The 24,115-nt window shown below is 46.2% G+C and overlaps 1 long non-coding RNA gene across 1 annotated transcript in view; it reads left to right on the plus strand.

Annotated features, from left to right (window-relative positions):
• Positions 1-23,216, plus strand: part of LOC143809729 (uncharacterized) — a 72,323-nt gene extending 49,107 nt beyond the window's left edge. The window contains exon 2 of the long non-coding RNA XR_013222419.1: positions 22,731-23,216. This is a non-coding gene — a long non-coding RNA (uncharacterized LOC143809729). The remainder of the gene's footprint in view (positions 1-22,730) is intronic.
• The last annotated feature ends 899 nt before the right edge of the window (positions 23,217-24,115 follow it).

Below are 24,115 nucleotides of genomic sequence, written 5' to 3' on the forward strand. Positions count from 1 at the left end.
TGATTAAATAATTAGGTCACTGTCTACGTTATCCAGGTCTCCTGTTGTGTTCATCTTTCTACCACCTGAACTTAAATTCCTGGGCTCCAACACCGCCAGTTGAGGCTCAGAAGTGCCGTCTGCACAGTCAAAACATACGACCCAGTGTTATTGGGTTTCAGTAACGTCAGCTGATCCCCAGCTGTGTAGCCGGCAATGTGTCCTGCGACCGCCACGCTGACACAACAACTGAAATGTAAGGGAACCTGTCCCCCCCCCAAGGCGTTTGTTACTGAAAGAGCCACCTTGTGCAGCAGTAATGCTGCACAAGGAAAAGGTAGCTATTTTTGTTTAGCTCCTTGCACACGCAGAACTAACACTTATAAAATGTGTCCACTGATACCGTAAAACCGTCCCGGAGGTGGGACTTTCCTTCGTAATATGACGCAGCACAGCCGTCATTCCTACCCCCTCGGCGCCGTGCCCCGGCTCCTCAGTGTTGTTTGATTCCATCCCGGAGCCTGCGCTGTTATGTTATCCCTTGGCCAGGCACACTTAGCGCTGCCCATCTTCTGACATCATTTATGTCAGGCTGGCTGCGCCTGTGCGGCCGCGCTGGCCGAGAGCCCGCCTCGCAGTGTCTTCTGATTTAATCCCACTGGGGGCCTGAGATCCATGGACATGCGCAGTGCATATCTGAACCTCCACCTCTCCCTCATCTCCCTACGGCTTCTTCAGACTGTGCGGTGTCAGCTGGTCCCTAATAGCATGCCACGGCCGTGACACCGCACAGTCTGAAGAAGCCGTAGGGAGGGGAGTGAGAGGCGAGGATAAGCACTGCGCATGGCCACGGATCCCAGGCCCGCGGTGTGATTACATTAGACGACACTGCGAGGCGGGCTCTCGGCCAGCGCGGCCGCACAGGCGCAGCCAGCCTGACACCAAATGATGTCAGAAGATGGGCAGCGCTAAGTGTGCCTGGCCAAGGGATAACATAACAGCGCAGGCTCCGGGAAGGAATCAAACAACGCTGAGGAGCCGGGGCACGGCGCCAAGGGGGTAGGAATGGCGGCTGTGCTGCGTCATATTACGAAGGAAAGTCCCACCTCCGGGACGGTCTCACGGTATCAGGGGACACATTTTATAAGTGTTAAGTTCTGTGTTTGCAAGGAGCATAATGAAAAGAGCCACCTTTTCCTTTTGCATCCTTTGTGCTGCACAAGCTGGCTCTTTCAGCTACAAACGCCTTGGGGGGGGGGTTAAAGGTTCCCTTTAGACTTTCTCCAATCAGGCTTCGGCCTACACTGTGTTCCTCTGCTTCTCCTGCTGTCCCTGGGCTCCAACATGGCTAGTTGTTGTCCAGAAGTGCTGTACGCACAGTCAACAGTCGCTCCTCTGTTATTGGGGTTCAGTAACGTCAGCTGTTCCCCTGCTGTGTGTGTGGCAATCCCTCCTATCTCCTCCTCCACCTCCTCCTCCTCCTGTCCCTGGGCTCCAACACCGCTAGTTGCCGTCCAGAAGTGCTGTCCGCACAGTCCCAACAGTCCCTCCTCTGTTATTGGGGTTCAGTAACGTCAGCTGTTCCCCAGCTGTGTGTGTGGCAATCCCTCCTATCTCCTCCACCTCCTCCTCCTCCTCCTGTCCCTGGGCTCCAACACCGCTAGTTGCCATCCAGAAGTGCTGTCCGCACAGTCCCAACAGTCCCTCCTCTGTTATTGGGGTTCAGTAACGTCAGCTGTTCCCCAGCTGTGTGTGTGGCAATCCCTCCTATCTCCTCCACCTCCTCCTCCTCCTCCTCCTCCTCCTCCTCCTGTCCCTGGGCTCCAACACCGCTAGTTGCCGTCCAGAAGTGCTGTCTGCACAGTCCCAACAGTCCCTCCTCTGTTATTGGGGTTCAGTAAAGTCAGCTGTTCCCCAGCTGTGTGTGTGGCAATCCCTCCTATCTCCTCCTCCACCTCCTCCTCCTCCTGTCCCTGGGCTCCAACACCGCTAGTTGCCGTCCAGAAGTGCTGTCCGCACAGTCCCAACAGTCCCTCCTCTGTTATTGGGGTTCAGTAACGTCAGCTGTTCCCCAGCTGTGTGTGTGGCAATCCCTCCTATCTCCTCCACCTCCTCCTCCTCCTCCTGTCCCTGGGCTCCAACACCGCTAGTTGCCGTCCAGAAGTGCTGTCCGCACAGTCCCAACAGTCCCTCCTCTGTTATTGGGGTTCAGTAACGTCAGCTGTTCCCCAGCTGTGTGTGTGGCAATCCCTCCTATCTCCTCCTCCACCTCCTCCTCCTCCTGTCCCTGGGCTCCAACACCGCTAGTTGCCGTACAGAAGGGCTGTCCGCACAGTCCCAACAGTCCCTCCTCTGTTATTGGGGTTCAGTAACGTCAGCTGTTCCCCAGCTGTGTGTGTGGCAATCCCTCCTATCTCCTCCACCTCCTCCTCCTCCTCCTGTCCCTGGGCTCCAACACCGCTAGTTGCCGTCCAGAAGTGCTGTCCGCACAGTCCCAACAGTCCCTCCTCTGTTATTGGGGTTCAGTAACGTCAGCTGTTCCCCAGCTGTGTGTGTGGCAATCCCTCCTATCTCCTCCTCCACCTCCTCCTCCTCCTGTCCCTGGGCTCCAACACCGCTAGTTGCCGTCCAGAAGTGCTGTCCGCACAGTCCCAACAGTCCCTCCTCTGTTATTGGGGTTCAGTAACGTCAGCTGTTCCCCAGCTGTGTGTGTGGCAATCCCTCCTATCTCCTCCACCTCCTCCTCCTCCTCCTCCTGTCCCTGGGCTCCAACACCGCTAGTTGCCGTCCAGAAGTGCTGTCCGCACATTCCCAACAGTCCCTCCTCTGTTATTGGGGTTCAGTAATGTCAGCTGTTCCCTAGCTGTGTGTGGCAATCCCTCCTATCTCCTCCTCCACCTCCTCCTCCTCCTGTCCCTGGGCTCCAACACCGCTAGTTGCCGTCCAGAAGTGCTGTCCGCACAGTCCCAACAGTCCCTCCTCTGTTATTGGGGTTCAGTAACGTCAGCTGTTCCCCAGCTGTGTGTGTGGCAATCCCTCCTATCTCCTCCTCCACCTCCTCCTCCTCCTGTCCCTGGGCTCAAACACCGCTAGTTGCCGTCCAGAAGTGCTGTCCGCACAGTCCCAACAGTCCCTCCTCTGTTATTGGGGTTCAGTAACGTCAGCTGTTCCCCAGCTGTGTGTGTGGCAATCCCTCCTATCTCCTCCACCTCCTCCTCCTCCTCCTCCTGTCCCTGGGTTCCAACACTGCTAGTTGCTGTCCAGAAGTGCTGTCCGCACAGTCCCAACAGTCCCTCCTCTGTTATTGGGGTTCAGTAACGTCAGCTGTTCCCCAGCTGTGTGTGTGGCAATCCCTGTTGTGAACTATACTTCTTTGCTCCCTCTTGTGGTCACTAGTGATTTGGCACTTGGATTGCCTTTTACCAGGTTTGTACTCACCTGCTTCGTTAGGCCTGGGGTGTTGCTATTTAAACTTCCTGGATTCTCAGTCCAGTGCCTGGCATTGTTGTAATCAGTTCATTTCTGTTTGCTCCTGTCTTCAGGTCCTGGTTCTTTGCAAGATAAGCTAAGTCCTGCTTTCTTACTTTTGTTTATTTGCATTGTTCTTATTTTTGTCCAGCTTGTACAAGATGTGATTCCTGATATCGCTGGAAGCTCTAGGGGGATGATATTCTCCCCCCTCACCGTTAGTCGGTTTGGGGGTTCTTGGATATTCAGCGTGGATATTTTGCAGGGTTTTTTGCTGACCATATAAGTCATCTTACTATCTTCTGCTATTTAGTCAGTGGGCCTCTCTTTGCTAAAATCTAGTTCATTCTTACGTTTGTCTTTTCTTCTTGCCTCACCGTTATTATTTGTTGGGGGCTTGTATTTCTTTGGAGTCTTTTCTCTGGAGGCAAGAGAGGTCTTATTTTCCCTGATAGGGTTGGTTAGTTCTCCGGCTGGCGCGAGACGTCTAGGATCAACGTAGGCACGTTCCCCGGCTACTGTTAGTGTTTGTGCTAGGATCAGCTATATGGTCAGCCTAGTTACCACTTCCCTATGAGCTGGTATTTATGTTTCCAGACTTTGCTTAATCTCTGTGATCCCTTGCCATTGAGATTATAACAAATCCCTCCTATCTCCTCCACCTCCTCCTCCTCCTGTCCCTGGGCTCCAACACCGCTAGTTGCTGTCCAGAAGTGCTGTACGCACAGAGCCAAACACCTCGCCAATGTGTTAGTGGGGTTCAGCACCGCCAGCTGTTCCCCTGCTGTGTATACGGCAACGTGTACTGCGACCGCCACGCAGGCACAACAAGTTAAATTTAAGGGAACCTGTCCCCCCCCCCAGGCGTTTGTTACTGAAGGAGCCACCTTGTGCAGCAGTAATGATGCAAAGGGAAAAAGTGCCTCTTTTTGTGGTGCTCCTTGCACATGCTGAACCTAACACTTATGAAATGTGTCCCCTCCTACCGTGATACCGTCCGGTTGGTGGAACTTTCCTTTGTCATGTGGTGCAGCACAGCCGTCATTCTTACCCCCTTGGCGCCGTGCGCCGCCTCCTCAGCGTTGTTTGAATCAGTCCCGGAGCCTGCGCTGTTAGGTTAGCCCTTGGCCATGCACACAGTTTGCGCTGCCCGTCTTCTGACATCATTTGGTGTCAGACTGGCTGCGCCTCTGCGGCTGCGCTGGCCGAGATCCTGCCTCGCAGTGTCGTCTAATGTAATCCCACCGCGGGCCTGGGATCCGTGGCCATGCGCAGTGCATATCCTCGCCTCTCACTCCCCTCCCTATGGCTTCTTCAGACTGTGCGGTGTCAGCTGATCCCTAATAGCATGCCACGGCCGTGACACCGCACAGTCTGAAGAAGCCGTAGGGAGGGGAGTGAGAGGCGAGGATATGCACTGCGCATGGCCACGGATCCCAGTCTGACACCAAATGATGTCAGAAGACGGGCAGCGCAAAATGTGTGCATGGCCAAGGGCTAACCTAACAGCGCAGGCTCCGGGACAGATTCAAACAACGCTGAGGAGGCGGCACACGGCGCCAAGGGGGTAAGAATGACGGTTGTGCTGCGTCACATGACAAAGGAAAGTCCCACCTACCGGACGGTTTAACGGTGTGAGGGGACACATTTCATAAGTGTTAGGTTCAGCATGTGCAAGGACCATAATTAAAAGAGCTAAGTTTACCTTTTCCAGCATTAGTGCTGTACACGATGGCTCTTTCAGCTACAAACGCCTGGGGGGGTTAAAGGTTCCCTTTCAACTTGCTCCAGTGCAGGCTTCGGCCTACACTCCGCTCCCTCTCCTCCTCCTGCTGACCCTGGGCTCTAACACCGCCAGTTGGGGCCCAGATGTGCTAGCTGCACAGAGAAAAACACCAGCCAATGTGTCAGTGGGGTTCAGCACCGCCAGCTGTTCCCCTGCTGTGTAGCCGGCAACGTGTCCTGCAACAGCCACGCAGACACAAGAACTGAAATTGAAGGAAACCTGTCCCCCCTCCCCCAGGTGTTTCTATGTTTTACAGCCACCTTGTACGGCAGTAATGCTGCATGTGTGCAAGGTGGCTCATAAACTTATTCTCCTTGCCCATGTTGAACTGAACACGTGTAAAATGAGTCCTCTGCGACCATTAAAACGTCCCTCAGGTGTGATTTTCCTTTGTATTGACACGCAACAAGCTCCTTGGTAGCGCTGCCCGTCTTCTGGCATCATTGTTTGGCTGCCTGCGCCTCTGCGGCCGCCTTGCCCTACACAACGCCCCTCAGTGTCTTATTTATTTGGACTGCGAGGGTGTGATTGACGGGCATGAACGGTGCATTTTTTCACCTGTCCATCATCTCCTTCCGCCTTCTTCGGACTGTGCGTCTTCATGGCCGTGGCATGCGATAAGGGATCAGCTGACGCCGCACAGTCTGAAGCGGGGGTAAGGACCCGAGTGTGAGAGGCGAACATATGTACTGCGCCAGGCCATGAATCCCAGCCCCGCAGTGTTTTAACTATGTAAAGACACTGCGGGGCTGGGATTCATGGTCATCGCAAACCGCAACGGCCGACATTACATGATGTCAGAAGACGGGCAGCGCTAACAGCGCAAGGCCAAGGGATAACACGACAGCGCAGACTCCTGTACAGCAAATAACAACGCTCAGGAGGCTGCGCCCAGCACCAAGGTGGGATTCTTGACATCTGTGCTGCGTCTCATTACGAAGGGAACTCTCGCCTCCAACACAGTTTGACTGTATAAAGGGCTAAATGTTATACGTGTTTCATTCAGCGTGTGCAAGGAGAAAAATTAAAAGAGCAACCTTTGACTTGTGCAGCACTACTGCTGCATAAGCTGTGGCTCTTCTAGTTTGTAACACCTGAGGGGGGGTTAAAGGTTACCTTTGAAATTGGTTCAATTAGGCTTCGGCCTACACTCCGCTCCCTCTCCTCCTCCTGCTGACCCTGGGCTCTAACACCGCCAGTTGGGGCCCAGATGTGCTGGCTGCACAGAGCCAAACACCTCGCCAATGTGTCAGTGGGGTTCAGCACCGCCAGCTGTTCCCCTGCTGTGTAGCCGGCAACGTGTCCTGCAACAGCCACGCAGACACAAGAACTGAAATTGAAGGGAACCTGTCCCCCCTCCCCCAGGCGTTTGTATGTTTTCCAGCCACCTTGTACAGCAGTAATGCTGCATGTGTGCAAGGTGGCTGATAAACTTATTCTCCTTGCACATGTGGAACTGAACACGTCTAAAATGTGTCCTCTGTGTGACCATTTAACCGTCCCGGAGGTGTGACTTTCCTTTGTAATGACACGCTGCAACCCCCTTGGTAGCGCTGCCCATCTTCTGGCATCATTGTTTGGCTGCCTGCGCCTCTGCGGCCGCCCTGACCAACACAACGCCCCTCGGTGTCTTATTTATTTGGACTGCGAGGGTGTGATTGATGGGCATGAGCAGTGCATAAGTTCGCCTGTCCCTCATCTCCTTCCGCCTTCTTCAGACTGTGCGGCTTCATGGCCGTGGCATGCGATAAGGGATCAGCTGACGCCTCACAGTCTGAAGCGGGTGTAAGGACCCGAGTGTGAGAGGCGAACATATGTACTGCGCCAGGCCATGAATCCCAGCCCCGCAGTGTTTTAACTATGTAAAGACACTGCGGGGCTGGGATTCATGGTCATCGCAAACCGCAACGGCCAAATGATGTCAGAAGACGGGCAGCGCTAACAGCGCAAGGCCAAGGGATAACACGACAGCGCAGACTCCTGTACAGCAACTCCTGTTCCCCTGCTGTGTAGCCGGCAACGTGTCCTGCAACAGCCACGCAGACACAACAGACCCAAAGCTGCCGCCAGTGCAGGCTTCGGCCTACACTCCGCTCCCTCTCCTCCTCCTGCTGACCCTGGGCTCTAACACCGCCAGTTGGGGCCAAGATGTGCTGGCTGCACAGAGCCAAACACCTTGCCAATGTGTCAGTGGGGTTCAGCACTGCCAGCTGTTCCCCTGCTGTGTAGCCGGCAACGTGTCCTGCAACAGCCACGCAGACACAACAGACCCAAAGCTGCCGCCAGTGCAGGCTTCGGCCTATACTCTGCTCCCCCTGCTGACCCTTTGCTCCAACACTGCTAGTTGGGGCTCTAGGAAGACAAGCTTGAATAGGTCCCCATCTTGGTTCCAGCACCGTCAGCTGGTTCCGGGCAGAGCCTTTGGCTTAGGTGCCTCCTTCTGGGTATCCGAGTTCCACCAACGTCAGGTGGTCCTTGGTAGTGCTTTCAGGCACGGGTACCTCCTGCTTAGTAACCGGGTTCCAGTAACGTCAGCTGGTCCTCGGTAGTTCCATTCGCTCTTGGACCTTCGGCTACCCATCCGGGTTCCAGTACCGTCAGCTGGTTCTCGGCAGTATCTTTTGCTCTTGTACCTTCTGCTCCCCATCCTGGTTCCAGTACCGTCAGCTGGTTCCGGGCAGAGCCTTTGGCTTAGGTGCCTCCCTCTGGGTATCCGAGTTCCACCAACGTCAGGTGGTCCTTGGTAGTGCTTTCAGGCACGGGTACCTCCTGCTTAGTAACCGGGTTCCAGTAACGTCAGCTGGTCCTCGGTAGTTCCATTGGCTCTTGGACCTTCAGCTACCCATCCGGGTTCCAGCACCGTCAGCTGGTTCTCGGCAGTGTCTTTTGCTCTTGTACCTTCTGCTCCCCATCCTGGTTCCAGTACCGTCAGCTGGTTCCGGGCAGAGCCTTTGGCTTAGGTGCCTCCTTCTGGGTATCCGAGTTCCACCAACGTCAGGTGGTCCTTGGTAGTGCTTTCAGGCACGGGTACCTCCTGCTTAGTAACCGGGTTCCAGTAACGTCAGCTGGTCCTCGGTAGTTCCATTGGCTCTTGGACCTTCGGGTAGCCATCCGAGTTCCAGTTCCATCAGCTGTTTCTCGGCATTTTCTCAGCTTTCTTGTACCTTCTGCTACATTTCCAAGTTCAAGACCCTAAAGACGATGACCCGGAAGACCACCCCTAAGATGATGACGACACCAGAGACGACAACCACCGAGATGACGACGACCCTGGAGACGATGACCCTGAAGACGACCCCGATGACGACGACCCCGGAGACGACGACCATGGAGACGTCGACGACCTGGAAGACCGAGAAGCAGAAGAACAAGAGGCTGCAGAACAAAGAGCAGAAGAACATTAAGACTAAATATCAGAGCAAAAGATATTATCTAAATTATAAGCAGAAGAAGACTAAGCAGTGTATGGGGGTGAGTCCGTTCCTCCTCGTGGTGCCCCTGGATAAAGCCTGATGCTGCAGGCCAAACTGAACGCGGACAAATGTAACTCTTTTGTGACAGGCAGAAAGGAAGGTGTAATCTTCAAACTTTTATAGATAACAACTACGGGAATGCCTGGCTGTCACAAATAAGAATATGATGAAGAAGTTGAATACGAAGAAGATAATAGTTAAATAAAAAGAATATGAACAATGTAAGAAAAAAAATAATAGGTAGAAGATGAAGAAGAAGATGAATAAGGTGAAGAAGTTGATGTCAAAGAAGCTGATGATGAGGATAATGAAGAAGAAAGTGTGGGAGAAGTAAAAAAGAAGGTGAAGGGCGTGGAAGTAGTGAAACATCAATATCTGGCAAAATAAATAAAAAATTAACATAGTAAAAATCTTTCTAACGCCGAACGTCATAAAAAAATATAAAAATCCTGCTATTCTATTTGATTGGGCTAAACCTCTGTGCCTTTAATGTCTCCGCCACCTCCCCCAATACATCCTACATTACTCTTAGTTGTTTTCCTTCATGTAGAATTAACCTACAAGGAAAGAAAGGGTTTATTTTAATTCCGATATTTTCGTCCCATTGACTTGCATTGGGATCGGGTATCGGTATCGGATTAGATCCGATACTTTGACGGTATCGGCCGATACTTTCCGATACCGATACTTTCCGATATCGGAAGGTATCGCTCAACACTACTCATGAAACATTGATAGTAAAAACTGTCACACTGATCAAAAACTGATGAAAATTTGAGCCAAAACACTGATGAAACTCAATGTCCTACGATTGGGTGACAATGTAGATAACCCATTGTCAGGTATCAAGGGTCTGTTCACAAATGTTTGATGGAAACTACAACGCTCTTATGTTATTATTGTGTTGGCTACAAGTCATACACGGATGATATAACATTACATCATGATGTAGCCTGTTGCCAGCATACGCTTGCATCATTAGTGCTTACTGGCTGTGCTGTACCTGGTAATCATGTCTTGAGCTTCTTCACTCAATTTCTTCTTCCTAAAAATCTAATTTTCGGTGCACTGCTGAGCTGAGGAGGGTCACAGCTTGAATAGTACCGATCTGTTTCCCCTTTCCACTTTTTGTGCATGAAGTGGAAGATTGCATTGATCTGTAATCTTTTGTCTCGAAGAATTTGTGCATCATATACATCAAAATATTTTTTTCAAGTTCTCAGATTTTCTTTGTCCTCCACAGGGAGTGTGTATATATTTTTTCCTTTACTATGTCCACATCATTAATCTTAAAAATAAATTATTGTAAGCTAGAAATATATTATTGTGAGTTGTAAAGGCATTTAAGAATTGAAATCCAGGTACAAGAGAAAATATTCTCATTTCAGATTTGTTTTTTTATTTTACATTACAATACAGAAGTTTTGGACATTATTATGGACACACACTATTCTATGCTGAGTGTATTATTATTTTGATTTGTATTTTTCTTTTTATTCTTAATTAAATAGGTTTTAAATGTCTTTAATAGAGTCCTTTCTAAAAGTTAAGCTTTATAATTAAATTTTAATTGTGCCCTTCAGTTTTTTCCTTCCCATATCTCAAGAGCCGTAAATGTTTTAGTTTTTTGTCAACAGAACCATACAAGGGCTTGTTTTTTGCTGGACAAGTTTCAAGTTTGATCTATATTATTCCTTTTAGAATAATGTACAAGAATACTTAGTAAAGAAAATTCTAGTGCAGTGAAAGGGAGTGGGGGAGGGCAAAATAAATTGAAATTTGACTATTGCTTTTTATGTTTTGTTTTTAATTTGTTCTTTGTAAGGTAAAATTGACCTTGTAAAATGATTTTCCCAACCCATACGATTCTGGCGATACCAAACTTGTATTTTTTATTTAAGTGGTGAAAAAAATGTAGTAATCTGTAAAGAAAGATATATACTGTATATCTATATATAGATATATATATCTATCTATATATATATATATATATATATATATATATATACGTAGTTTTATGTCCATAGTTCAAGGGGTACGTTATTGACACTGTCTAACCGATGGAACTTACAGTGATCCTGAGAATAGACCTATGGAACTTTAAATTAATCAGTAATACTTCATCTATTTTTTTGTCCTTAGTATGAAGCTAATGGAAATCTGCCAACCTACTCAGATGGGCATATAAAATGTCTTTTATACATGAAAAATACACTACTATCTGCAGCAAATCTCAAAGATAAACTACAGGTGACGATGTCAAAAGATATTTTTGTTTCTGGTTGCTCAACACCTTAGATGCCTGTGGCAGAGCTGAGTAGGATGTTAAACAGTTTGACATTATTAGGCATAATACATTGCAATACAGAATTATTGTAGTGTATGACCTTAATGTTGAAAAACTCTATGGTCTTGTCCCCTAATGGAGCAAAATAATGTAAAGAAATGAAATGTTAAAAATATATTACAAAAACAAGGCTGCGGTACCTCTGCAACCTCTCAACCAGTAGTGATTAAGGTATTTCCTTTGAACAATGGTTTCCACCAACGCATTTCTTTCACTGAGGTTGAAGGCCCTACAATGATCTATGTGCTCTATGTGCTGATGCCCACTCTGGGGTGGACATATCTTAGGTGCAACCTGTGCATCCACACAGGGGCCCAAGAGGTAAAGTGGCCACTTCTATCTCCAAAGCAGGTGAAATTGTTCATTATGATGAGCTATTGGGTGTTGTCTAGTGGAGTCATACTCATATTTATGACATGCATTTTGCCACTATGGTCCCACTATCAGCATTTGCAAGCCAAATCCATGTGAGGAACAATCAGAGAAAAGATATAATAGAAACACGTCACAATTTCTAAATTTTTGACCCACTCCTGGTTTTGGCTTCCAAATACTGAAGAAAAATAGTAACCAAATACTGATAGTTGGGCCGTAGCCTAAGATGAAAAAAAGCCACTCAAAAATTTTTAAAAAAAGCATGAGTGGGTGGTAATCACCATGTTCCCTTATGAATATAGCTGAAGAACGGCATTCAGCATGAATTTATTTGTCACGTTTCCTGACAAAGTATTTTTCTATTGTCTTTCTAGATCTATTAGAATTTGCTGATGAATGACCGCATTGTGTTTTACTATTTCTTACACAATCAAGATAAATTCTTTACTCTTCAGCATTTACGCAAACAAAACCCTAGAGAAGTTAAAGAAGGATCAAAGGATTCAAGAAAATGAAAGGCTCTAATATAATAGAAATATTAGTAATAACCACACAAAACTGCATTTATTTCAACAAACAGGCAGTACAGACAATGCTGGCTTACAACATGTAGACCACTATGCCTCGACCATCTGTTCCTCTCCGCATGTTTCCCTGCATAGTGTGACAAAAAACACTGTCAAATAGAGCAACAGATGCTTCCCGTGTGTTTTGCATGGTGTGATACTTTAAAGTTGTGTTACTATCAGCCTCATTCCCTGGCAATTTGGCTATCAGTATATAACAAATCAACACACAACTCTCACCTTTTCTTGTTTTAGTCAAAGCTGGTAACTTAGTTCTTCCCTCTTCAGAGATGCTTAACAACAGGAAATTCAGATCAAGGTTTATTAAAGCAGATTCACGTTGGTTCACATTGCAAAACATTAATTATAATGTTCCTATGCATTTTTTGAATAATGGATATATAGATAATAGGTATGATATAGGCCTTCATAATAGTCTGTCAACACAAAATGACTGTTCAAACCAAGTACAGGTTCTCAGCGCACCGACAAAGTAATCAGCTCACCATTGTAGGGGTCGGAATATGAAATATAAACACTGATACATGGAAAAAACAAGAACAGCAATCCAGCTGTGGAACCACACAATTGTAAGGCTGGAGTCACACTCAGCGTAAGACAAAACGGTCCGTTTTTTACGGCCGTAATACGGCCGTAATACGGAGAAGTGTTCCCAAAATAGTGATCCGTATGCCCTCCGTAGGCAGGGTGTGGCAGCGTATTTTGCGCATGGCATCCTCCGTATGTAATCCGTATGGCATCCGTACTGCGATATTTTCTCGCAGGCTTGCAAAACCGACATCTAATGGATTTATGTGCTCAAATGTTCGGTAAAACATATATACAGTATATATATATATATATATATATATATATATATATATATATATATATATATATATATATGTATATATATATATATATATATATATATATATATATATATATATATATATATATATATATATATATATATACACTCACCGGCCACTTTATTAGGTACACCATGCTAGTAACGGGTTGGACCCCCTTTTGCCTTCAGAACTGCCTCAATTCTTCGTGGCATAGATTCAACAAGGTGCTGGAAGCATTCCTCAAAGATTTTGGTCCATATTGACATGATGGCATCACACAGTTGCCGCAGATTTGTCGGCTGCACATCCCAAAGATGCTCCATACAAGGCAGGATGGATCCATGCTTTCATGTTGTTTACGCCAAATTCTGACCCTACCATCCGAATGTCGCAGCAGAAATCGAGACTCATCAGACCAAGCAACATTTTTCCAATCTTCTACTGTCCAATTTCGATGAGCTTGTACAAATTGTAGCCTCAGTTTCCTGTTCTTAGCTGAAAGGAGTGGTACCCGGTGTGGTCTTCTGCTGCTGTAGCCCATCTGCCTCAAAGTTCGACGCACTGTGCGTTCAGAGATGCTCTTAGGCCTACCTTGGTTGTAACGGGTGGCGATTTGAGTCACTGTTGCCTTTCTATCAGCTCGAACCAGTCTGCCCATTCTCCTCTGACCTCTGGCATCAACAAGGCATTTCCGCCCACAGAACTGCCGCTCACTGGATTTTTTTTCTTTTTCGGACCATTCTCTGTAAACCCTAGAGATGGTTGTGCGTGAAAATCCCAGTAGATCAGCAGTTTCTGAAATACTCAGACCAGCCCTTCTGGCACCAACAACCATGCCACGTTCAAAGGCACTCAAATCACCTTTCTTCCCCATACTGATGCTCGGTTTGAACTGCAGGAGATTGTCTTGACCATGTCTACATGCCTAAATGCACTGAGTTGCCGCCATGTGATTGGCTGATTAGAAATTAAGTGTTAACAAGAAGTTGGACAGGTGTACCTAATAAAGTGGCCGGTGAGTGTATATATGTCATTGAGACACATATATATATATTCTGTATTTATATTTAATTCAGCGCGATATCTGTGAAAAGCCGGTAATTCAATTGCCGGCTTTTCATTTCTCCTTCACAAAAACCCGACAGGATATGAGACATGGTTTACATACAGTAAACAATGTCATATCCCCCTTTTTTTTGCATATTCCACACTACTAATGTTAGTAGTGTGTATGTGCAAAATTTGGGCGCTGTAGCTGCTAAAATAAAGTGTTACATGGCAGAAAAAATTGGCGTGGGCTCCCGAGCAATTTTCTCCGCCAGAGTGGTAAAGCCAGTGACTGAGGGCAGATATTAATAGCCAGGAGAGGGTCCATGGTTATTGCCCCCCCCCCCCCGGCTACAAACATCTGCCCCCAGCCACCACAGAAAAGGCACATCTGGAAGATGCGCCTATTCTGGCACTTGGCCACTCTCTTCCCACTTCCGTGTAGCGGTGGGATATGGGGTAATGAAGGGTTAATGCCACCTTGCTATTGTAAGGTGACATTAAGCCAGATTAATATTGGAGAGGCGTCAATTATGACACCTATCCATTATTAATCCAATTGTATGAAAGGGTTAAAAAACACACACACACACATGATTAAAAAGTATTTTAATGAAATAAGCACACCGGTTGTTTTAATATTTTATTGCTCTCTCAATCCATTTGAAGACCCTCGCTTGGCAAAATAATAAACCCACAATATACATACCCTCTGATGAACTGTCAGGTCCCACGAGGTAATCCATCTGAAGGGGTTAAAATATTTTACAGGCGGGAGCCCTGCTAATGCAGCTGTGCTCGTGCCTGTAAGCCCCGGCGAATGAAGGAAATGTAGGTCAATGACCTCTAGTTACCTTCAGTCGCGGTGATGCGCCCCCTGGTGGATGTCCTCATGAACTGCAGCCTGGGAACTTTTTCCCACGCTCCAGGTCATATGAGGACATCCAGCAGAGGGCGCATCACCGCGACTGAAGGTAACTAGAGGTCATTGACCTACATTTCCTTCATTCGCCGGGGCTTACAGGCACGAGCACAGCTGCATTAGCAGGGCTCCTGCCTGTAAAATATTTTAACCCCTTCAGATGGATTACCTCGTGGGACCTGACAGTTCATCAGAGGGTATGTATATTGTGGGTTTATTATTTTGCCAAGCGAGGGTCTTCAAATGGATTGAGAGAGCAATAAAATATTAAAACAACTGGTGTGTTTATTTCATTAAAATACTTTTTAATCATGTGTGTGTGTGTTTTTTTACCCTTTCATACAATTGGATTAATAATGGATAGGTGTCATAATTGACGCCTCTCCAATATTAATCTGGCTTAATGTCACCTTACAATAGCAAGGTGGCATTAACCCTTCATTACCCCATATCCCACCGCTACACAGGAGTGGGAAGAGAGTGGCCAAGTGCCAGAATAGGCGCATCTTCCAGATGTGCCTTTTCTGGGGTGGCTGGGGGCAGATGTTTGTAGCCAGGAGGGGCCAATAACCATGGACCCTCTCCTGGCTATTAATATCTGCCCTCAGTCACTGGCTTTACCACTCTGGCAGAGAAAATTGCGCGGGAGCCCACGCCAATTTTTTCCGCCATTTAACCCTTTATTTTAGCAGCTACAGCGCCCAAATTTTGCACATACACACTACTAACATTAGTAGTGAGGAATATGCAAAAAAAAAGGGGATATGAGATGGTTTACTATATGTAAACCATGTCTCATATCCTGTCGGGTTGGGGAAGGAGAAATGAAAAGCCGGCAATTGAATTACTGGCTTTTCACTAACACCGCTGCGTATTTCTCGCAAATCACACTGCTGGTCCGTGTGGAATCCGTATTTTTCTCGCCCCCATAGACTTTCATTGGCGTATTATTTGCGCAATACGCTGACAAACGCAGCAAGCTGCGATTTACTACGGCCGTAAAAAGCCGTATAATACGTCGCCGTAATATACGGATGATAGGACCAGACCCATTGAGAATAATTGTGCCGTTTGTTTGGCGAGTTTTACGGACGTATTTTCTGCGCTCATACGTCCGTAAAACTCGCTAGTGTGACTCCAGCCTAAGAAGTACCAGCACAGAAAAAATGTATAAAATGAAAATTGTATTAAATAATAGAACAATGACACTCATGAGACAAAAATTAATGTAAAAAAGGAAGGAGTGAAACTGAACCTATCTCCTTCCTGAGCGGTATGATGGCTGGACATTAACATTGTTTGTGCTGGAGAACGAGGCACCTTCAGGTATCTTGAAATTGTACCCAAGGATGAGCCAGATTTGTGCAAGTCCAAAATTCTCTTCCTGATATATTGGCTGATTTCTTGAGACTTTCCCATGATGATACACAAAGAAGCAGTGTGTTTCAGGTGTGCATTAAAGGGACTCTGTCACCTGAATTTGGAGGGAACAATTTTCAGCCATAGGGGCGGGGTTTTTGGGTGTTTGATTCACCCTTTCCTTACCCGCTGGCTGCATGCTGGCTGCAATATTGGATTGAAGTTCATTCTCTATCCTCCATAGTACACGCCTGCGTAAGGCAAGATTGCCTTGTGCAGGCATGTACTACGGAGGACAGAGAATGAACTTCAATCCAATATTGCAGCCAGCATGCAGCCAGCGGGTAAGAAAAGGGTGAATCAAACACCCGAAAACCCCGCCCCTATGGCTGAAAATTGTTCCCTCCAAATTCAGGTGACAGAGTCCCTTTAACATACATCCACAGGTGTCTCTAATTAATTCCGATGTTGCCATCAAAATCAGAAGCTTCCAAACACACAACATCATCATATGGGCAGTCCAGAATTGTGTAAAGGTATAGTAATCTTAGTGTATATAAACTTATGACTTTGCAGTAAGTAATAAAAATGCCTTAAAACATTCTCTCTCTCATTGTTCTGGCATTTGGCAAATATTAATAATTATGGTAATCCTAAGTGACCTAAGATGGGAAAGGTTTATTCTGATTTCATGTCAGATATTGAGAAAAACATGCAGATGTGTCTTTTTATAAAGTGTATTTGAACTTCTGTTTTCAACTGTACACTGTGTGCAGAATTATTAGGCAAGTTGTATTTTGATCACATGATACTTTTTATACATGTTGTCCTACTCCAAGCTGTTCAGGCTTGAGAGCCAACTACCAATTAAGTAAACCAAGTGATGTGCATCTCTGTAATGAGGAGGGGTGGTGTCTAATGACATCAAAACTCTATATAAGGTGTGCTTAATTATTAGGCAACTTCCTTTCCTTTGGCAAAATGGGTCAGAAGAGAGATTTGACGGGCTCTGAAAAGTCCAAAATTGTGAGATGTCTTGCAGAGGGATGCAGCAGTCTTGAAGGCTTGAAATTGCAAAACTTTTGAAGCATGATCACCGAACAATCAAGCATTTCATAGAAAATAGCTAACAGGGTCGCAAGAAGCGTGTTAGGCAAAAAAGGCGCAAAATAACTGCCCATGAATTGAGGAACATCAAGCGTCAAGCTGCCAAGATGCCATTTGCCACCAGTTTTGCAATATTTCGGAGCTGCAACTTTACTGGAGTAACACAAAGCACAAGGTGTGAGATACCCAGGGACATGGCCAGGGTAAGGAAGGCTGAAAAACGACCACCTATGAAAACAAGAAACATAAGATAAAACGTCAAGACTGGGCCAAGAAATATCTTAAGACTGACTTTTCAAAGGTTTTATGGACTGATGAAATGAGTGACTCTTGATGGGCCAGATGGATGGGCCAGAGGGTGGATCAGTAAAGGGCAGAGAGCTCCACTCCGACGCCAGCAAGGTGGAGGTGGGTTACTGGTATGGGTTGGTATCATCAAAGATAAACTTGTGGGACCTTTTTGGGTTGAGGATGGAGTGAATCTCAACTCCCAGACCTACTGCCAGTTTCTGGAAGACAACTTCTTCAAGCAGTGGTACAGGAAGAAGTCGGTATCATTCAAGAAAAACATGATTTTCATGCAGGACAATGCTTCATCACATGCCCCCAACTACTCCACAGCGTGGCTGGCCAGTAAAGGTCTCAAAGAAGAAAAAATAATGACATGGCCCCCTTGTTCACCTGATCTGAACCCCATAGAGAGTCTGTGGTCCCTTATAAAATGTGAGATCTACAGGGAGGGAAAACAGTCCACCTCTCGGAACAGTGTCTGGGAGGCTGTGGTGGCTGCTGCACACAATGTTGGTCGTAAACAGATCAAGCAACTGACAGGATCTATGGATGGAAGGCTGTTGAGTGTCATCATAAAGAAAAGTGGCTATATTGGTCACTATTTTGGGGGGTTTTGTTTTTGCATGCAGAAATGTTTATTTCTAAATTTTGTGCAGTTATATTGGTTCACCTGGTGAAGATAAACAAGTGAGATGGGAATATATTTGGTTTTTATTAAGTTGCCTAATAATTCTGCACAGTAATAGTTACCTGCACAAACAGATATCCTCCTAAGATAGCCAAATCTAAAAAAAAAAACAAATAGGAAGACTCAAAAATGATACCGCGCTTAGGTGTTTAAAATATACTGCCTATAATAACCAGGATACAACACATGAGTGTGGATGCACTAAACAGCAGGACACCTGCCAGCCGCCCTGTATACTGCGGATATCAGTGCACAAAGGTCCCCTCGAAATATAAGTGTTGGTTCATAGAACCGTATGATGTGACTGATTGCACGCTGAACTCTTCCTAGTGTATATCCAAGGGGGCGTGCAGACTACCGTAAGTGGTTGTGACGGGCACATGCGTGGAGTAATCCTGCGGGTGACGGGCGACAGGTGGGCACACAGGTAGTGATCCTGCGTGACCTGCGTGGGGTGTAGCTGGTAAGTGCAGAGCCAGAGAGCGCCCCGGCCGAAGGCGTCCCTGGTTGCACTTAGAAACAAAGATGGCCGGCTCCTTAGGCCTGTGATGTCACACGCTGCCCAGCAGCGCCGGCCATCTTTGTTTCTAAGTGCCCCCTTGGATATACACTAGGAAGAGTTCAGCGTGCAATCAGTCACAGCATACGGTAAGGGTTCTATGAACCAACACTTATATTTTGAGGGGACCTTTGTGCACTGATATCCGCAGTATACAGGGCGGCTGGCAGGTGTCCTGCTGTTCAGTGCATCCTTGCAATCACCTACAGGCATTTTGGTGGGTATTATTGGGCCCACCATCATTGGATTTTATCATTACACACTCATGTGTTGTATCCTGGTTATTATAGGCAGTATATTTTAAACACCTAAGCGCGGTATCATTTTTGAGTCTTCCTATTTGGTTTTTCAGAAGTGGCACATATTCTGTAGATACCAGCAGCTGGGTGTTTTTACAGATCAGTCCCACAGGTATCAGTGGGAAGGAGTGTTGAGCGCCAGTGTATTTGTAAAAAAAAAAAAACACTCCAACTTCCAAAAATATTAAGCTTTGATATTTGAGTCTTTGAGTTTATTGAGAACATAGCTGTTGATCAATAATAAAAAAAATCCTCTAAAATACAACTTGCCTAATAATTCTGCACACAGTGTACAAGTTGGTTACCGGCTTATGCAGCATTACATAAACACCCTATTTATTACCGTATATACTCATGTATAAGTCGCGTTTTTCAGCACTTTTTTCGTGCTGAAAATGCTCCCTTCGGCTTATACACGAGTCATTGTCCCAGAAAGACGGGGGGGAGGGGGAGCTGGAGAGAGGCGGAGCAGCGAGTCACAGAGGCAGGTGTCGACAGTTGTGGCTGTAAGGGTACTGTCACACAGTGGCACTTTGATCGCTACGACGGTACGATCTGTGACGTTCCAGCGATATCCATATGATATCGCAGTGTCTGACACGCTACTGCGATCATGGACCCCGCTGAGAATCGTACGTCGTAGCAGATCGTTTGAAACTTTATTTCGTCGCTGGATCTCCCGCTGTCATCGCTGGATCGTTGTGTGTGACAGCGATCCAGCGATGCGTTCGCTTGTAACCAGGGTAAACATCGGGTTGCTAAGCGCAGGGCCGCGCTTAGTAACCCGATGTTTACCGTGGTTACCAGCGTAAAAGTAAAAAAAAACAAACCATACATACTCACATTCCGGTGTCCTTCAGGTCCCTTGCCGTCTGCTTCCCGCTCTAACTGACTGCCGGCCGGAAAGTAAGAGCAGATCACAGCGGTGACGTCACCGCTGTGATCTGCTTTCACTTTACGGCGGCACTCAGTCAGAGCGGGAAGCAGACGGCAAGGGACCTGAAGGACACCGGAATGTGAGTATGTACGGTTTTTTTTTTTTTACTTTTACGCTGATAACCAGGGTAAACATCGGGTTACTAAGCGCGGCCCTGCGCTTAGTAACCCGATGTTTACCCTGGTTACCCGGGACCTCGGCATCGTTGGTCGCTGGAGAGCGGTCTGTGTGACAGCTCTCCAGCGACCACACAACGACTTTCCAACGATCACGGCCAGGTCGTATCGCTGGTCGTGATCGTTGGAAAGTTGCAGAGTGTGACAGTACCCTAAATGTGCCTGCTGCTAAAGAGAAATGCGCTGCGCTGGCAGTGAAAATTTATTTCTCTTATAGCATGCACAGTTACAACTGCAGCCTACATACCTTCCCTGCATGCCCTCGCTGCATCTCCTTCTGGTGCCAGTCTTCCGGCGAGCAATCACCTGTCCCCTGCTCACTAAGGTAATGAATATTCACCCCTCTCTACTCCAATAGGTGTGGAGTGAATATTCATTACTTTAATGAGTGGGGACACGTGATCGCTCGGCCGGAAGAGCTGCTGGTGCCGAAACAAGATGCAACGAGGGCACGCAGGGAAGGTAAGTAGGATGTGTTTTTTTATAGGAACCATGCATAAAAGGATAGAAGATAAGGAGCCATGCATACAAGGACCGGGAGCCATGCATACAAGGACGGAGATGGGGAGCCATGCATACCAGGATATGGATGAGAGTACAATGCATACCCGGCTTATCAAGTCAATAAGTTTTCCCAGTTTTTTTAGGCAAAATTAGGTGCCTCGGCTTATACTCGGGTCGACTTATACTTGAGTATATAAGGTATATTGATGGCTGGGACCGTACAATACAAGCATTTGTTACCATCCACCTCTCATGTCTCCCTTTTTCCTCATAGATTGTAGCTTGCAAGCAGGACCCTAATTCCTCTTGGTATCTGTTGATTTATTATTATTTGATTATTGATATTCTGTTATGTCTTTTATTGTCTGTGCAAGTCCCCTCTAAAATGTAAAGTGCTGCGGAATATGTTGGCGCTATAGAAATAAAATTTTTATTATTATTACATTAAGAATCTTGGACACAGTGGTTAAGGAAGGAAACTTAGTGCAGCAGATGAAAGACACATCATTCTTCTCTTCAAAACTGGCAGCTATCCAGCAGTGTCATAAAATCAGAACTGGCAGTGGGACCTAGCTACACCAATCTACTGTCCAGAGAAATCTGGCCAGAAGAGGTCTTCATGGAAAAATTGTGAGCGAAATCCATAATTTTGACATGGAAACAAGGCTAAGTGACTGATCTGTCAATGAAAACATGGGAACTATGATACAGACAACTGCCAGCAGGTGTTCTCAATTGATGAGTCAAAATTAGTGTTGAGCGATACCGTCCGATACTTGAAAGTATCGGTATCGGAAAGTATCGGCCGATACCGGCAAAGTATCGGATCTAATCCGATACCGATACCCGATACCAATACAAGTCAATGGGACTCATGTATCAGACGGTATTCCTGATGGTTCCCAGGGTCTGAAGGAGAGGAAACTCTCCTTCAGGCCCTGGGAACCATATTAATGTGTAAAATAAAGAATTAAAATAAAAAATATTGCTATACTCACCTCTCCGACGCAGCCTGGACTTCAGCGAGGGAACCGGCAGCGTTGTTTGCTTAAAATTCGCGCTTTAACTTCCTTACGTGAAGTTCCGGCTTGTGATTGGTCGCGCGCCGCCCATGTGGCCGCGACGCAACCAATCACAGCAAGCCGTGACGTAATTTCAGGTCCTTCAGGATTTTAAAATTACGTTCCGGCGTTGTAATTGGTCGCGTCGCGGTCACATGGGCGACGCGACCAATCACAAGCCGTGACGTCACGGGAGGCAGGAGACGCGCGCATTTTAAAATGCGCGCGTCTCCTGCCTCCCGTGACGTCACGGCTTGTGATTGGTCGCGTCGCCCATGTGACCGCGACGCGACCAATTACAACGCCGGAACGTAATTTTAAAATACTGAATGCCTAGAAGGACCTGAAAATTACGTCACGGCTTGCTGTGATTGGTTGCGTCACGGCCACATGGGTGGCACGCGACCAATCAGAAGCCGTGACGTCACGGAAGGAAGGAAAAGCGCGCATTTTAAGAAAAGAACGCTGCCGGTTCCCTCGGTGAGGTCCAGGCTGTGTCGGAGAGGTGAGTATAGCAATATTTTTTATTTTAATTCTTTCTTTTACACATTAATGTTGTTTCGATACCGATACCCGATACCACAAAAGTATCGGATCTAGGTATCGGAATTCCGATACCCGCAAGTATTGGCCGATACCCGATACTTGCGGTATCGGAATGCTCAACACTAGTCAAAATGTGAAATATATGGTTGTGACAAAAGATAAATTGTTTGCCGAAGGGCAGGACAACGACACAATGTTGAGTGTCTGCAGGCAGCAATAGAGTATAGTTGAGGATACTTACATGTTTGGGTCTGCCTTTCAGCAAGTGGAGTTGGGGATTTGGTCAAGAATAATGGTATCTTCATTGTTGCGAAATGCAGCCAGACACTCATCCATCATACAGTAACATCAGGAAGCTGTCTTATTGTTTCAAAATCTATTTTCAGGCAACAACCACAAACATACAGCCAATGTCATGAAGAACTATTTTCAGCATAAAGAAGAACAAGGAGTCATTTAAGTGATCATATCATCAGGACTTTCTGGGATTACATGAAGAGATTTGCACAAGCCTACTTCCAAGAAGATATGTGGTTAGCTCTCCAAAATATTAGGAACAAGCTCCCTGGTATGACACCTTACAATGATTGCTTCATTCCCTGCCTCTGCTTTTATAGTGGCTTTGATAGTTCTTCCTTATTGGCTAATATTTATGTCTTTGGCATATGCAGTAATTATGTATATTGTTTTTTCACTAATGCAATATTTTTATGTATGGATTGTATTCCCTGCTGGTATGTAACAATGTATGTGTGGTTTATTTACTAGCATTTTGTATTTATTGACAAGTGGAGGTTTTATTTTGTATGTATTCATGCATGTCTCTGCAATAAACATGTGCCCTATGCTAGTGAAGGAGGGACAAAGACACATCTCGGGTTACTAAGATGATCTTTTACTCACTAATATTTTAGCATGGACATGATTGGGACACTAAACCTCAAATGTACAATGATATTTTGCTTGTTTAGTGGCCCAAATTGACTAGCAGGTTCCCTTTAAAAAAAAAAAAAAGTACAAAATCGAATTTTTGCTTTTGACAATTGGGTTTCTAAAGAGCTGAAATGGAATGTAGTAAAGTTTATTATTTATGGGGGCTCCAATAGACTAAGCTTCAGCTATGAAGTGCAATGAAGATGCAATGTATAAACATTGGGGCCAGACAAAGGCCCAAAAGAGTGCTTGGCATCATTCAAGCAGGAGAGGACCTTTCTTATATGTTTGTGCTTATATACTTACCATTTATTGTATTTTTAATATGTTTATACATTGTATCTTCATTGCACTGTCCTCATATTACTCTGCATGACATTGATCATATACATGGATATCCTCTCCTTCTGGAATATATTTCACATTTCATGGGTGTGTCACCATTTGTCCCTTTCTGACTGTTTGATATTATTTCTTAGTTTACATCTTATATATAAGAATATATATATTCTTCTTCTTGGGGGGCATGTTCGTGAATACCCTCTAAGTCTATGTACATTAGACTGACGTCAGTCGAAGCTGCCAATATCAATGGATTCAGCGGACAGTCTAAGGCATAGATGGCAAACTCAGGCCTGCTGTCCAAATCTGGTCAACATTTTAATTGTATTTGACCAGCAAGAAAATAGAATATGTCTACTAGAGCTGGCCCGCCAGTAGACAGAGCATGCACCGCTAATACTACAAATCCCGCGTTTCTGGTCTGGCACGCTCCCTGGTTACTATAAGGCTGTTTATAACTTGCTCCCTAGCATGGACGCACTTACTGACCAGGATT

This window comes from Ranitomeya variabilis, chromosome 2 (assembly GCF_051348905.1).
Source record: "Ranitomeya variabilis isolate aRanVar5 chromosome 2, aRanVar5.hap1, whole genome shotgun sequence".
Taxonomy (NCBI): Eukaryota; Metazoa; Chordata; class Amphibia; order Anura; family Dendrobatidae; genus Ranitomeya; species Ranitomeya variabilis.